Below are 15,698 nucleotides of genomic sequence, written 5' to 3' on the forward strand. Positions count from 1 at the left end.
TTGCGCATTTTTGGTCACTTTCGTCGTCCGCACCTCGCTTTAAACCAGGTCAAATAGTTTTCTACTTACTAATTGCCATGCGCAATTGGTGTTGTCACATTATATTTTCTACTCGACTGTACAGTTTACGAATCTCGTGTCTAATTTCGTTTATGCAAATGATTGTACATGTTTATACAGCACCTTTATGGTTCTATTATCTCAAAACCGGTAAATTGACAAGAAAAAAAATCGTACAAGAGAGTTAATTAAAAAAAACTTACTATAGATTACATTTGTTATAGATTTCAAGTTAATCCTATTAGGTTTGGAAAGTAACTTCGTTTTTTTTTTGGCAAAAATGATAGACGATCTTCGTGTAATAAATAAATATTCTATTAAATTATACACTGTCTATATTGATCTGATACCTAACCCTAAACCCTGGTAGTAACATAACTTCACACTTATAAAATTGTTGAACTTTGCCGGCAAAAAACTGTCCAAATGATTTTTGACGTCTTCATTTGGGGTAAAGCTGTTACCATCCAAAAGTTTTGTAATACATACCAGGTGGTATTATATACAAAATTCTATATAATAGTTCGGATTTTAAATGCATCAGATTTGAGAACAGGCTAAATAAACTAAAAGAATAAAGGAAGTAATAAACGAAGAGGTATATTCGGTGTTTCATTTCATGTCGAATCAAAAATAAGATCGACAAAATAAGACAACAAAAATGTAGTCCAAATTAGCGGGATGAATAGTCACTGTGTAGACTTGTGTTTCCCAACGCGGGGCCCACGTCCCACAAGAGGGCAATTGGCACTCGGCACGAGTTTAACCCTTTCACTTTAACGTCAAAAATATATACGTTACACAGAGGCGTAAGATTTTTAAAAAGACTAAAAATGTTGAAAAATATTTGTTTAGACTAAAGACTTAAAGTTATGTATCGGAGACCACAGACTGAAAAACCCAGTGTACCACGTCCACCCAGGAGGTGTACAGATGTCCTTGTAAAGGTCATTTGAAGACACTGGATACAGGCTACTAAAAACTGGTCTTATTGAATATATTTGGTGGACGCCTGTATCCAACAGTGGGCGTACTGCTGTTGAAATAGTAAGAAATAATGATACAAAATTATTATTAATTTTAATGTAGTGTTCTATACCCGATCTCTTTAATAATTTAGCTGGTTTCGTTGAACCTTGCACATCTGAACATTCGCTGTAAAGTACGGCGACGCTTTGCAAATCTCGACACGTTTTGAATAAAGAATATGCAAGTTACGACTTAGAAGGCTAAAGATCACCTAGATGAAGAGGGGTATTTTAGAAGTTTGGCTACGTGATAGAATAAGAAATGAGGAGATTGCTTTTCTGAAATGGTAGTTGGTGGAGCTCATCGCTCATGCCACTGATGGCCAGACTGGAAGTTTCTCGAGTGGTGATCACGAGGCAGTAGATAGGTGGACCATATAGTTTAAGTTGCAGGAACTAGCTGGATGCAGGAAGCGCAGGACAGGTGATCATGGCAATATTTGGAAGAGGCTTATACCTTAAAATAATATCAGCTTACATTGTTGATAGATTAAATCAAGCTATATTTCTTTACCATCGAAAACAGATATATTTACATGGACCCCGCTTACCAAATGTGAACTCTCTACATGACTGACGGCTTTGTTAAAGTCACCGCGTAACAACCAACGTCTTACTAGATATATATGGCGGAGGTCTAAATCCATTGGAAGACCTGCAACTATGATAATAACGGTGTTGAAACTTATAATGAAAAAATAAAGATAGAGAACATAAATTAAGAAAAGGACCAATATTTAGCCACTTCCGCACATGCAGTGGTAGTCGTGCAATAAAGTGCACCGCCCGCCAGCCCGCTGATAAATGCGTATGCGGCAAACAATGCGAATCACACAACCGCGACCGCCAAATTACTCAACACGTGTTTCACCCCTCCACGGGGCATCCCAGGAGTTATGTTACACCGATTAGTGCGAAACATAGGGTCTTCAGGAGTTATGTTTGTTAAATATTGGTCCTTTTCTTATTTAGGATGGACTTCCGCGAGGTAACGCCTGATTCATTAAATATTTCATGCTTTGTTTCTGTTTCAAAAGAAACCAATATATCATTACTCCATTGAGTATTCAAAACTAAATATAAAACTGAAACGGACATGATTTTTTCCCGCCGGACCGGCTAGTTAAAATGCCATCTGAAAATAGAAGAATATCTCGAAATGCCGGAAGTGGGCACGGGACTTTCGCGGCGGCGACAAAATACGACCAGACCCAAAGGACATCGGCTGGCGGTACATCAAAAGCGACCTCACGTTATTAGTCTAGCAGTTAATAAGTTTAATGACCTATTTTAAATGATATTTACGTCTCAGTTATGTAACTCACGGGCGCCATTTGCATGGTCTTTGATGATTAATTACACGCGTTATCTCCGTAATGTGGTTTCAAAGTAACTTTCGTTGCGATGCAACAAATTCTTCAAACGTTAACACGTTCACTGCGGCTTGAGGTCGATTCAGCCTCATGGTAAACTTTGCGCTGGTGCGGCGCGTAAAACTCGTGTTTTCTCTCTAGTGCGGCGGCTGTTTACACTCAACCGTATGAGGTATGACAAAGACAAATATAGCTTTCTTTATGTCTGCGAAGCATTGACTCAATATTGTAAAAAAATATTGATGAACATGAGGCAGAAAAGGCCTCAACCGCACTACTAGGAAGTTCAGCTTGAGGCTGATTCGACCTCAGCCGCACCAGCTGAAAGTTCTTCAAAATTGGGCCCGCAGTGAACGTGTTAAATGAGTTTCTTGAATAAACATCTCTGTCCTGGATTTTGAAACGATGGAAGGCATAGTTCTCTTCCAAATATATCTATGGAGGGATATACATCAATCGCCACGCTTGGCAAGCGCGTTGGCGATCACAATGTGCTATTATGATACACAGGGGACGCTGCTGCCCATCCTCTAGAAACTTGTCAGTGAGTAGTGGTAATGTTATGTAAAAAAAGCACAAAGTTTGAATTTTATAGGTTTGCAACCTGAGAATCGAACCTGTCATTTACAATTGAAAGATGCAGCAAAGTTGATTTGTATTCTCTTAAAATTATACAGAATGATCTTATTTAGGTGAAGAAACTTTGGAAAAGTTAATATAGCTCCGGTGACTTTCCACGACCTTGACTATAAGGTTGGTGCGCCAATGGAAGGCTTTACCCACGCCGCGTCTACTGGCTCCAGGTCCAAACTCGATAACCTTCAGACGAGTAATTCTTCAACATGTGATCTTGGTTAAACCAGAGATCTTGGTTCTTAAGCTGATCTCCTCAATTATAATTCTATTTCGTAGCAAAACATCGAGTATAACTCTCTTCGTCTAAGTGAACTTAAGCCTTCTGATGAGGCTTAAGGTAAGTTTAACTTTCAAGTTATACGTACAGTACAACGCGTCGAGATTTCCAAAGCACCGCTGCCGTGTGGAACATTTGTTGAAATGTGCGAGTCCAGTGAAACCGGCTTAAAAAAGCAACGCTGGCCTGCGAGCTTGAAGTTTTAAGTTAAGAACACGGAACAGCAAGGACATCTATAAAGGTAGACAAAATACGTAGAACATAGGCCTATTAAAACTGATCCAATTCGAAATCTATTATGAAGTTGCTAAGTTGGTAATGAATGGAAAAATAAATACATTTAAAAAACTTTTAAGTTAAACGGTTTTTTGATACCCATATTGTGGTGGTTGTGGAAAAATATGTACCTAGTCCGTCATATTGGAACGGCGTCCATCTTGAATTTTAAATTTTGACATAATCATCGTGTTTTACTAGTGTAGCTGTTTGATACCCAAATTGAGGGGGTTAAGGAAAATATGTTATCCGCCATTTTGTGTCAGCGGCCATATTAGATTTATAATGTTATTGATTTTATTATATTGTATTGTCATCTAAATTAAATGTGTGTACCAAATTTCAGATCAATCTGACAACGGGAAGGTGCTTTAATTTCAATTTCTAATTTTGATCCAAATAAATTCCGTACGGGTTGAACTAAATAAAACCTTTTAAAAAAACTAAATTATCACGTACAATACAAGAATAGGTCCCTCCTATCGCCTTCCATTCTTCAAATCATTCATATAACTACTATATTTCAGTAACTAAAAAAAAACTAGATATCATTTACGACAAAAAACCGGTTATAACTGGATATATCTAGATTAAACCGGTGTTACTTTGAACGATGAAAAAGTCTTTATACAAGCCGACTATAGAAGGTTTGAATATATAAAAATATTTGGCTAACATTTTTACATTTGAAACTATTTATTATTCAATTAATACTAAGCCGTCAATGTTTGGTGATGATAAACTGAGGCGATTATAGCACTAATGCCAACGGAAATAGATGTCAAAATGCCATCGCACGTGAATGTTTGAGTAACCCATTGCGCTTGGTGCTTCAAATATGACAAAGTTACATTATCAATTGAATAAATTAAAAATGAATCATCTCGATCTTATTGCTATAGTAATAAAGGTTATAATACTCATGTTTCTATTTAAGTAAGTGATTGACGTGTGAGTAAAGAGGACGGATGCGTTTTAATGGGTGAATGTGTCAAGAATTATTAATTACTTACCTTTTTTGTTCAACCGTCTGCTGATGCCTGAGTAATGTTAAATTACTACACTTAGATTTAAGTTATGTTTATGTTTGTTGTATATCGAGGAATGTTAATAAAAGCTCACATTTTATTTTAATGGTCTTATTATTGAAGGGCAATCGTATCTCCTGTCTAATTTGAGCCAGGGACTTTATTTAGCAATATCTTTTTCTTATTATTATTAACTTATTTCTTTTCTCCTTTTTCATCCGTCCAATGTTTCCTTCTACATTCTCTTTCACTCATCTAATGTTTGTTTCTTCTCTTCCTTTCATTAATAATCCTTACGCACATTGCCTCTCTTACTTAGCCACTCTACTTTATATTTTCAATCCAATCTTTATTTTCATTTACAGTCTCTATGACAACTTTCTTGTAATAATCTGGGAATTTACAACAGCGTTCTTTTTCTACCACTAGGCTGGCGATGGTGCCACTTTCCAACTGTTCCTTCAACTCCACTTAAAACTCATATCTTTCTTTTGCGAATAAGAGATAGCTTTATTGTACCACACAAGTAATATTACATGATACGAAAGATTAAGATATGAAAATAATTTATTGACAAGATCATGGACAAATGTCAAATAGATTCGACCCATAGATATCCCTGCACAGACCACGTGACCTGAAATCGAATGTATTCGAAGCAATAACTTTATGTATAATTCATGCCATTCGCAGTCGAGATCAAGAGATACGAAGATCTATAAATGATCGAACCTTGGTCTCAACTTTGGCCCTTCCACCAGTAGAACCAGTTGTAAACGATGTTGACCAAGTTGCTTTTACATAAATCTGACATTGGATTTAGTTTCTCGCTTTCGGGAATATGTGGGCAAATACAATACTCTATGTCACGTATAAACTTTTCACCAGATACTGTAAATAAAGTTAACAAAATACTTTCATCTAGGTGACACGAATCTCGTTGTTTTAACATTCAGCCTTATTTTGTAGGAGGCCTTGCAGGGGGCATTTATGAGCACAGACGGCTGTTAGTTTCGAAAAGTTAGTTCTATAAAGGAGAACCTTTTAAATAACTTGACATTTACTCTTTTAAAGTTAATTTAAATAAATATCATCGCATGAACATTCGAGACATAATTTTTCAAAGTCTATTTACATTTAACTTAAGTATATATGAGCGGTAGTAGCACAGTGGTACACGGCTGAGACATGCGATCGTATTCAGCAGGTTCATTTCCCGAGAAATAATATTACAAGTCAACAACACGTCCACAAAAACGGAGGCCAATAAAAAATGAATATATTCGATTTTATGTAACGTTTTTAACATAATATTGACAATTATAACAAAAATATCAAGTATGACACATGTGTTACAAATGGACGCGAGTTTGTACAGCTGTTGTCGCACGCGGTACTAGCGAAGATATTTATGTTTTTTAATAAAAAAAATCTATGTTAAAGACGAAAACCTTACAGATGAAATTATTAACTTGTTGTTTATATAAGTTGATGGGATATATGTGTAAAACTTAAACCAACTTAGCTACCGGTCTAACGCCGGCGTCAGAGACGAAGTAAACAGTGAGAAGCCGGTCTCGCGCCGGCGCGAGATGTCTACCAACCAAGTTTTATGAGTCAGCACGGTGCCGGCATCGTGCGATGTAACGTACTAACTTGTCTGCACTACACTTGAATGTTCTTACTTCCTTAGCGAACTATTGGTTATTAGTGATCTTTTATAATTTGTTTCATTGCGCCTACAATAAGAGTACGATAGAGATATTTAGTTCACGGACCCTTCCGCTCCGTGAACTCAGTACCAATGAAGCTGTAAAAGCCTTAGGGCTAACAGCATTAACATCTTCAGAAACAATACAATACAATACATACGATAGAGAAAATTTCTTTTGCAATGCCGATCTCCCACCGGTGCGTGACATTTAGTATTATTGTGATATTATCGTACATACATATATATATATATTTATATATATGTGTGTGTGTACTTCATTAATAATATTTGAATACTTTTCAAACAAATAAACAATTAAAAAGCAGTTAACTTCCGACTGATTCTCCATGTTTAAAGCAGAAACAATAAATAATATAATGATAATACAGTACAAAATAGCATTATCAAAATTCTGTTCACATCGTATTAAAATATATATAATCATTATTTGCTATCTTTTCCCCAGAAGTTACTGGCAGGTTACAAAAATAATTTATCTAACATATTTCAGAGTAATCATTATAATTGGAAATAGTTGTCATAGCTGTAAAGCACGTATTTCAAACATCCTGTATAATATACAATCTTGCATACCTTATTTATGCGACTCGAGTATTTGAAGGTACGGGAACCCCTCCCCCCTTATATATTCCTATTTAAATATATTTTATTGATATATTTTATTTTCATTTACCTTGATAAACTATAATAATTTTGTTATATAAATGTGTATATATATTTATATATATATATATATATATATATATATAGGGTATGTAATTATGTCTGTTAATAATAGTTAAAATACATTTTTTATTATCATTAAAAGCTCTCTGTAATTCACAGAGATATATAACGATATACCGACTAATTCCATTAATTGAGACGCGAGGTACTGAATCAACGGGCGCCGCGGCAACTCGCGACTCTTAAATAGATCCATAAAAACTGGAAGCGCCACTCGAAGGTGGAGTGCTCGTGTAAAAATATACACATGATTCTGAACACGTGCTAAGTGGTTTGTCATCTGGTAATGTTAAACTGTAAATATACACAGTACCCCGCGATGTATATATCACAAAATATAATTACAACTGTTAATAATTAACACTGTTATACCTATTTTTATTTTTTATTACAATGTCTTATTTTAACAATAAGTATATTGGTTTTCCTTTTCCTAAATAATATATTTTTTATTTTATTTTACCCCAACCGCGGATGTCCATCCTAAGTAAGAAAAGGACCAATATTTAGCCACTTCCGCACATGCAGTGGTAGTCGTGCAATGAAATGCACCGCCCGCCAGCCCGCTGATAAATGCGCATGCGGTGTCAAACACAGCCTTGTTGAGAGGACTCTCTGTCTGACACTAATCGGTGCAACATAACTCTTGAAGATGCCCCGTGGAGAAGTGAAACACGTGTTGAGTGATTTAACGGTGGCAGTTGTGTGATTCGCACTGTTTGCCGCATGTTCATTTCATTGCACGACTACCACTGCATGTGCGGAAGTGGCTAAATATTGATCCTTTTCTTAAAATTGGTGTATTTTATACAAAGAATGAAAATAATTAACAAAAAAAGCAAATGATAGTTGTTGTAACAGCTCCTAATAGATACCGGACTGTTTGTATTTCGTGCGACAGAGATAACTCTCATCGAAGCCGAAATTAGCCGATTGTCTCTTTCCAAAGTTCGATGTGTAATATTTATCGCCGATTACTGTACATTAGTATTGTATTTATGTATTTATAGTGCTAGACTGTGGTAATTAAGTCATTCTTCAATTTAAATTTAGAATTCCAAACGTGACCTGATTAGAGAAGAACCCAAATTCAGTCTGGTTCATAATATTCTTCTTCTTTCTGGTCCTACGCTGTCCGCATTCAACGACTTCTAGTGATCTTAACTATGTTGTCGATCCATCCATTGGGCATTGCATGAGCGATTTGCCCCGCCCACTGTCACTACTGGTGAGCAATTCTTCTTTGTTCTTTGTTCTTCTGCGTTCACTTTTACTACTTAATAGAGTATATAAATCACGTGAAATATATTTAAGGTTCTTAGCTTTCTGTAACAGGTACGTGGCTGTCATTCCTGACGCCTCTACCGTCACCAACATATGTTCCTTAAACATTCGTTCCACATCTGTTTGTTTTTAAAACACCACACGTCCAAATACTTTTCTATCTTCAAAAACAATCCATTATATGATAGTTTATAAATATCTTCTAACATTGAAACGTCACATCTTATCGTTGTTATCAGCGAACGAAAGCATATTACGTTATTTTAATTCGATTCTTTAATACGCTGTTATCAACTGATAAGCGGATATAATACATGTAAGTTTAAAGGCCGTGATTTTTATATATCTTGCTAAATTACAAGATAACTGGCTTTATGTCAACGTATTTTGCCTTTTTAGGGTTTAAGCTAAATTGTAAACTTCTTCTGCTACTATTTCTGCCTTTTCTCTTTCGCTACTTGGATGTTATGTGGAACATCTGTGTGTTAGGAAAGTTGTACAATACGCAATGGATAGGAACATATTTATAGCACACACACACATATATATAACATAGGTGGATAAAACATTGTAAAATTAATAAAATAGATTCATTGATATTAAAAAAAAATCAATTGTAAAATAAATCCGTGATAAAATTGTTGTACACGAGAAAATAATTAAACCAATTAACACTGTGATACTGTAATAGAAATGGATAACTGAAGTATTTGAGGATGTACGAAAGGAATGGAATGATTGAGAAAGAAAGATAGAATTGTAGAATGATAGAAGGAGGAAAAAAGATATTGTTTACTTTGGAAGACGAGAACGAAAATAAAAATTCTAGTAAAAAAAAAATTATTAAGAAATACAAAACCCTGTTCCCAATTAAATAGGGGGTGGAAGGAGAGGTACCCAATAGGGGGGGGGGGGGCATAGAAAAAATTTCTACAGACTTACAAGCCTACTTTCATTATGATTTCTCCGTAAATATATTTTTAATTCGATATCACATTGTATCGTTAAAATCGATTTTATTTAATCGACGAATAGTTGAGTTATTAAAAAACGATTAAAGATATCATAATGTAATGTAATTAAAATATTAATACAATTGTTTATTTTCAAAATCACTCGACACAATAACAGCATCTGGTAGAGTGCTACACAAGCCATCGTTAGACTATTGACACTTACTATTGTATAGCGGGTTTAATTCCCAGTATATCTAATATATAAAATTCTCGTGTCACGGTGTTCGAACTTGAACTCCTCTGAAACGGCTCGACCGATTTTTACCAAATTTTATATGCGTATTCAGTAGGTCTGAGAATCGGCTACTATTTATTTTCCATACCCCTAAGTGATAAGGGTTGTTCACCCTTAAATTTTTTTTTTTTTAATTTTTTGACGATTTTTTTTGTTTTTATTTCTTTACGATACAGCAAACAAAAATACATACAACCCTAAATTTTTACCCCTCTACGATAAACCCTTATTTATTATTTGTTAATTAATTTTTTTTTGCAAAACAACGTTTGCGGGATCAGCTAGTAATCTTATATAATTAACACTTTGTGCATTAATTATATAGGATTGTTACTACTTTTTTTTATTAATTCTAATTTGTATCGCTAGGGTTTTTTTACAATATTTATTTTCGCTTAAACTAAACGCAGACAGTTGGGAGAGTGTTGCCACTATTTGATACGGATCTTTCTTCTCCCAGCTGCGAGGCACGACAGCGTTTTATGATTTTTTACAATTTTTCTTACACAATTTTCTCTTATCGGTAAATACAGCTAAAATTTATATATATTAACAATACAATTCGGAATACTCGATTACATATTAGTTGCTACATTATTTTATTTCAAGTCGCTGCCCAAGCGCTACAGACTGTTAAATGCCTTGAGATTTAGGACAATGTGCCGGGCCAACTCATCAAAAGATTCTGCTGTAGATTTTTTCTTTAGAAGGTCCGGTAAGCTGAACGGAGGTATATTAAGGTTTTCACATAAGGTCACAGATTGTTACTACTCACAAATAATTTTCCACAGGATGAACAGCAGCGACCTCTTCGTACCATAATACCACACTGCGATCGCAAACCTATCTCTCAAGCGTGTTGATTATGGTACATTCACTATAGATACTTTAGGGGAGTAATATACCTTATAGTGGATATCTATCAACTGAAATAATGTTTCAGTGTTAGACGATACTAAAAAAAGTATTTAACATACTATATGTGCGATGCCACACCTGTCTTTCTAAAATCCTTACGAATGTATACATATATATTTTAATATTAAAACGAAAGGGTTAAACCCGAGTCCACTTTCGAATTGCCCGCTAGTGGGCCGTGGGCCCCTTATTGGGAAACACCGCTCTGGGGAGTAGCTATAATATCTAAACAATATTAAGGTAAAAACAATTAAATGACTTGATCTGCATGATGACTGATCCTGCGCTCCTGCTGATTATGTACATTTATTTTATTACAAACAGACACTCCTGTTCTATTTATTTGTATAGATACAACGTTTTGGAAAGGAAATGAAGCAAATCCCGATAACTTGAACTAGATATTTTAATTTAAATTACATTATTGTAATAACTTATTTATAACTTAGACCAGTTACCTTTACAATATGGCATATATCGTCATTGGTACAGCCGTTTGTGAAAAGTGTTTTCATTTGTTATAACCGCTTCTTCAAGAGAAATGTTTCTTTACGTAAAGAATCTCCGCTAAGCGAAACACAAATTCTTCGTCTGTTTTTTTCTTTCGTTTTCATAAATGAATAGGGTCAATGCGTTAATTATTGTGATATTTTAAATTTATATCTAATTTTGTCTATTGGTAATTCTATCTTTGGTCTCCGGTCTTTGGCCTTCAGTCTCCGGTTCGTAGTCCTTTCTAGTCTGGTCTCTAATCTTATATTTGCCAGTCCCCAGACTCCCGTCTCCCGTCTCCGTCTTGAACCCTTGACATCGGTCTCTGATTTTAGGCCCCTGATGATGACTCCAGAAAAAATCGGAGGTGCATATTTTTGAAACCACTGATTTCTAGATGAAGTTACAATGGAATCTTAACTTCTTCACCAATATAAAACCTGATAATATGAACGGGGCTAAGGTCAATATTTGTGACATTGATTTATTTTCGGTATTTTTTATGTATTTAAATATATAAATATACATATCGTTATGTATATATACTAAAGTAATCGATTGAGATATCTGATTTTCATAATACTTATAAGCTGTTATATACAGTGTCATTGTATGTTTGTTGCAGGTAATACATATATATATATATATATATATATATATTTATATATATATAAATTGGTTTTTATTTAAAGGAAAAATTAGTAAAGATATTTATATAAACTGAAGTTCTATAACAGAGTTTAGGATATTTAAATCATTTAAATATTTGTTTCATGATATTAAAGTTTGAAAATAAATTATCATACTATTAAAGTGATGACAAAAATAAAATTGTCTGAGTTTTTTAGAGTTCATCTCAGATCAGATGTCATTTAAAGATTAAGATAAAATTCATTTAACATTGGAAAATTTAACAGAACTCTTCTTGATCGTCAACCTATTATTTATTTATTTATTTTTCAGTCTAATCTGCTTCGCAAGTTGTGGAAAAGAAGCAGTAAGAAACTCCACAACAACACATCATTTAATTAAGTTTAACAACACAGATGTATACAAAAACATATCAGAAATAGCTTTAATTTTGATATGTTTAGGAATTTGTAACTTTATGTTGGATCTAGATAAAAAGACAATACTAATAAACGTATAAATGTTAAGGAAATATCTCATGACATCTCCTAAGGTATCTATGGGAGGATATATCATAATTGCAACCCTTGGCAGGTATTATGATATGCAGAGGTCGCTGCTGTTCATCCTCTGGAAATTTATTTATGTAATAATAATCCTGTATAATTAATGCACGAAATGTGAATTTTTATAACACTAGCCGCTTTCTGCGACCCTTTGCTACGACATTAATTAAAATAAATTAAAAATAAAGACATTATACGAATATTCAATTAATTATAAGTAATTTTATTGATAAGATACAACCTCTTAGAAACCTCTATGAGCTCATATCGCATGAGCATACAGACAAAAACTAATTTTTATATATGTAGATTTTTTACTGGGAATCGAAGTCATGACCTACCATCAAGGCTCAGTCCTCTGCCCCTGGACTACTGCTTATACTACTGTATTACATCGCTCAATTAGTGTATTAAAAATATTGTATTAAAAATTTGGGACAAGGTTTGCCATTATGTAATATCTAAATCTAGATTCTACCAAATCGCGCCCTTCCAGAATATATCTCATGATGAATAGATGAAAAATAAATATAATATTGGTAATAGCTATTATAGATATATGATACGCGCTGATATTGTTAAAGAAAAGTCGAAATATTTAATCTTATCTAGAACTAGAAAATATTTATTATTCTTCGAAAAAAACTGATTCGTTGAATTTTATTGTTATCTACAACCATATAGTAACAGTAATTTTTAAAAAAACATTTAAGTAATCCATATATGTATACCTAAGACAACATAAGGTCGCGAGAAATCCCCGGAAACTTGGTAAAGTAAATCAATGAGAAGTGATAGTCGCTGAGGATTCTAGATCCATGGAAATTTAGCGCCCTGGAGATGTGGCGCTGAAGACGGATGGTCACAGTCGATGCACCGAATGTTATGACCCTCAAAGAACTCAATAAAAGAGAGTTTATCTTCGGCTGTTTTAACACAAACACTTAAGTTCCTTGGACATGTCACCAATGAGGACTCAATAGAACGTTTACTAGTGCAAGGGAAAATGAAAGGCAAGCGATCAGGTAGACGCATTCCAGCGTGATGGACAGACATCATCAAAACCATCACCAATAAGTCAATACATGAATACTCTAACTCCAATAATCACCTAACTACATGGCCAATCTTAGAAGGAGCATGACCACGACTACTCTAAGAAGAGTGCAAGGATAAGAAGAAGAATATATTGCGTTGGGCGTTTATCAGCTGTGATGAATTTATTCACCAATACCTCGCTTTGGGTCGTTTCGTTTTGCATTTTTTTCGAAGTTGCGTCGCTGTTTAATTAGTACTAATTTTCACTGTGCGTCGTTAGATTTTCGAAGTTGCATTGTTTCGGGTTCGAGTCTTTAATTTTTTTTTTTGAAATTTTCTCAAAGATGGCAACGCTTTTGTTTCTAATTGCAGCATGCCATCCAAACTCGGGGATTCACTTTCTAACTAAAAACAACGCAATTTGAATACAGTTTTATTTTCACTTTGTTTGCTAATTTTAGTGTTCAGTTTCAAGTACGTAGTGTGTTGTCATGCAGTATGTTGTGTTTTTTTTTTAAAGAGAATTATAAATTAATAAATTTTTACGTGTTGTTTTTGGTTACAAAAAAGGTAAATATTTTTCCAATGTATTTATTGGCAGAGTTACATTATTTTTGTTTTTTTTTTTAAATGTTTACTTTGTTCAATTTTCTTTTTAAAGAGTAGTATTTTCGTAACCCTGGAATCTATCTTCGATCTTTACATGGTTTGCTATAGAAAATCTTAATTCACTTTGCGGCGTTTCAATTCGCGTCGTGTTTTTTTGGAACGTAACCACGACGCAAAGTTAAGTATTGGTGTATATACAAAAGTTAATCCTTACTTCCCTTCGTCACATCACACCTTGATAACGGCTTTATCTAATTCATTTATATTTATTTATTAGTTAGTTTATTAGGTTCATATTAAACGAAATTATAAATAACATTATGGCTTGCATTTGTAACGACTATAGATAAATAGTTCAACATTGTTAAAATGTTTGTGACGAAACATAAAATCCGAATAAATTATTACTCCCCTATAAAACGACTTTACCATTAAGTAGCAAAGGTTTCAGACGGAAATTAATAAAAAAATCTATGATTCGTCTGTTTGACATATCGCAAAAGAATCAAATTAATTTAATTACGCATCAAAAATAAACCTAACAATGTGATATATCAAAAATAATTATATATAAACACTTGGTTTTATATGATCTTTTCTTTTCAAAGTTCAAATTGATTATTCTTACTATATAGAACGGTGGAAGCTCAGTGGTAAACCAAAACTTGTGATCACAGTTCGCGGTTTCGACTCCAGGGAGACAATGTCATTTATATCAAACTATTTATTTATTATATTGGATATACACTGCCCATAAACAAGTTTACAGATTGCGATCACCAACCTGCAAAGCCTTATGGATATCTTAGGAGGAGGCTGCCGTTTTGTGGGCATCTGTGGGCGAAAACAAAGTCCTAAGACAGGACATCTATAGGGTCAAATAATATATATATGACTTACAGATTTCGGAACTCTTTCATCCATGATAATATAGTTTTATATCGTGATATTTATACTCAGAAATATGTTTTATATTTCAGAAATAATTAATACATATTAATGGTGATTTAATGGTAAAGTAAAGTTTCTTAGACATCTAAATAACTTACAATACCTCGCTTGCTTTGTTATGCACAAACACTGTTATAAAATTAAATTTCAAAATCATTAATATTTATATAGCAAATATATATAATTACGTATTCAAACTAAATAATAATAATTCAATTAGTAGCACATATAAATAAAAATAAAATGACGGACATACTTAAACCAGAGTTTTTATATATATCTCCACATACACGCGCGTCGGATTTACTTCGCGGTAACTTTACGTGTGTATCGGTCGAAGCTCGACAATAAACTGAGTGTGGCGTCCTTCGCGAGCGCGCACTTTCACTGGTAATGGCGGTTGAGCCGAGCGGCTGAGCCGATGACTAATTGTTTTCTAACAGCGGTTAAGTTTGACCTTGGTTTTGACTTCGACTCCTGTAACTCAACAGATGTGCGATGAATATATCTAGGATTCGATTCCGGCTAAAATAATAAATGACTATTTTTATTATTATTAAAAGGTTTTTTATTTAGTTCGACCCGTACGGAATTTATTTGTTTATTTATTTGGGTCAAAATTAGAAATTGAAATTTAAGCACCTTCCCGTTGTCAGATTGATCTGAAATTTGGTACACACATTTAATTTAGATGACAATACAATATAATAAAATCAATAGTATTATAAATCTAAGATGACCGCCGATACAAAATGGCGGATTACATATTTTCCCTTAACCCCCTCAATATGGGTTTCAAATGAAAGGGCTACACTAGTAA

The 15,698-nt window shown here is 34.0% G+C and overlaps 1 protein-coding gene across 1 annotated transcript in view; it reads right to left on the reverse strand.

The window, feature by feature from the left end:
* form3 (formin 3) overlaps nucleotides 1-15,218 on the reverse strand; it is a 141,162-nt gene extending 125,944 nt beyond the window's left edge. The window contains exon 1 of the mRNA XM_068763516.1: nucleotides 15,135-15,218. The gene's annotated coding sequence lies outside the window, so the exon portion shown is untranslated. The remainder of the gene's footprint in view (nucleotides 1-15,134) is intronic.
* Nucleotides 15,219-15,698: the final 480 nt, after the last annotated feature.

Source organism: Battus philenor, unplaced genomic scaffold (assembly GCF_028537555.1).
Source record: "Battus philenor isolate CCGP_79_NKW_IND1 unplaced genomic scaffold, ilBatPhil1.0.hap1 SCAF_18, whole genome shotgun sequence".
Taxonomy (NCBI): domain Eukaryota; kingdom Metazoa; phylum Arthropoda; class Insecta; order Lepidoptera; family Papilionidae; genus Battus; species Battus philenor.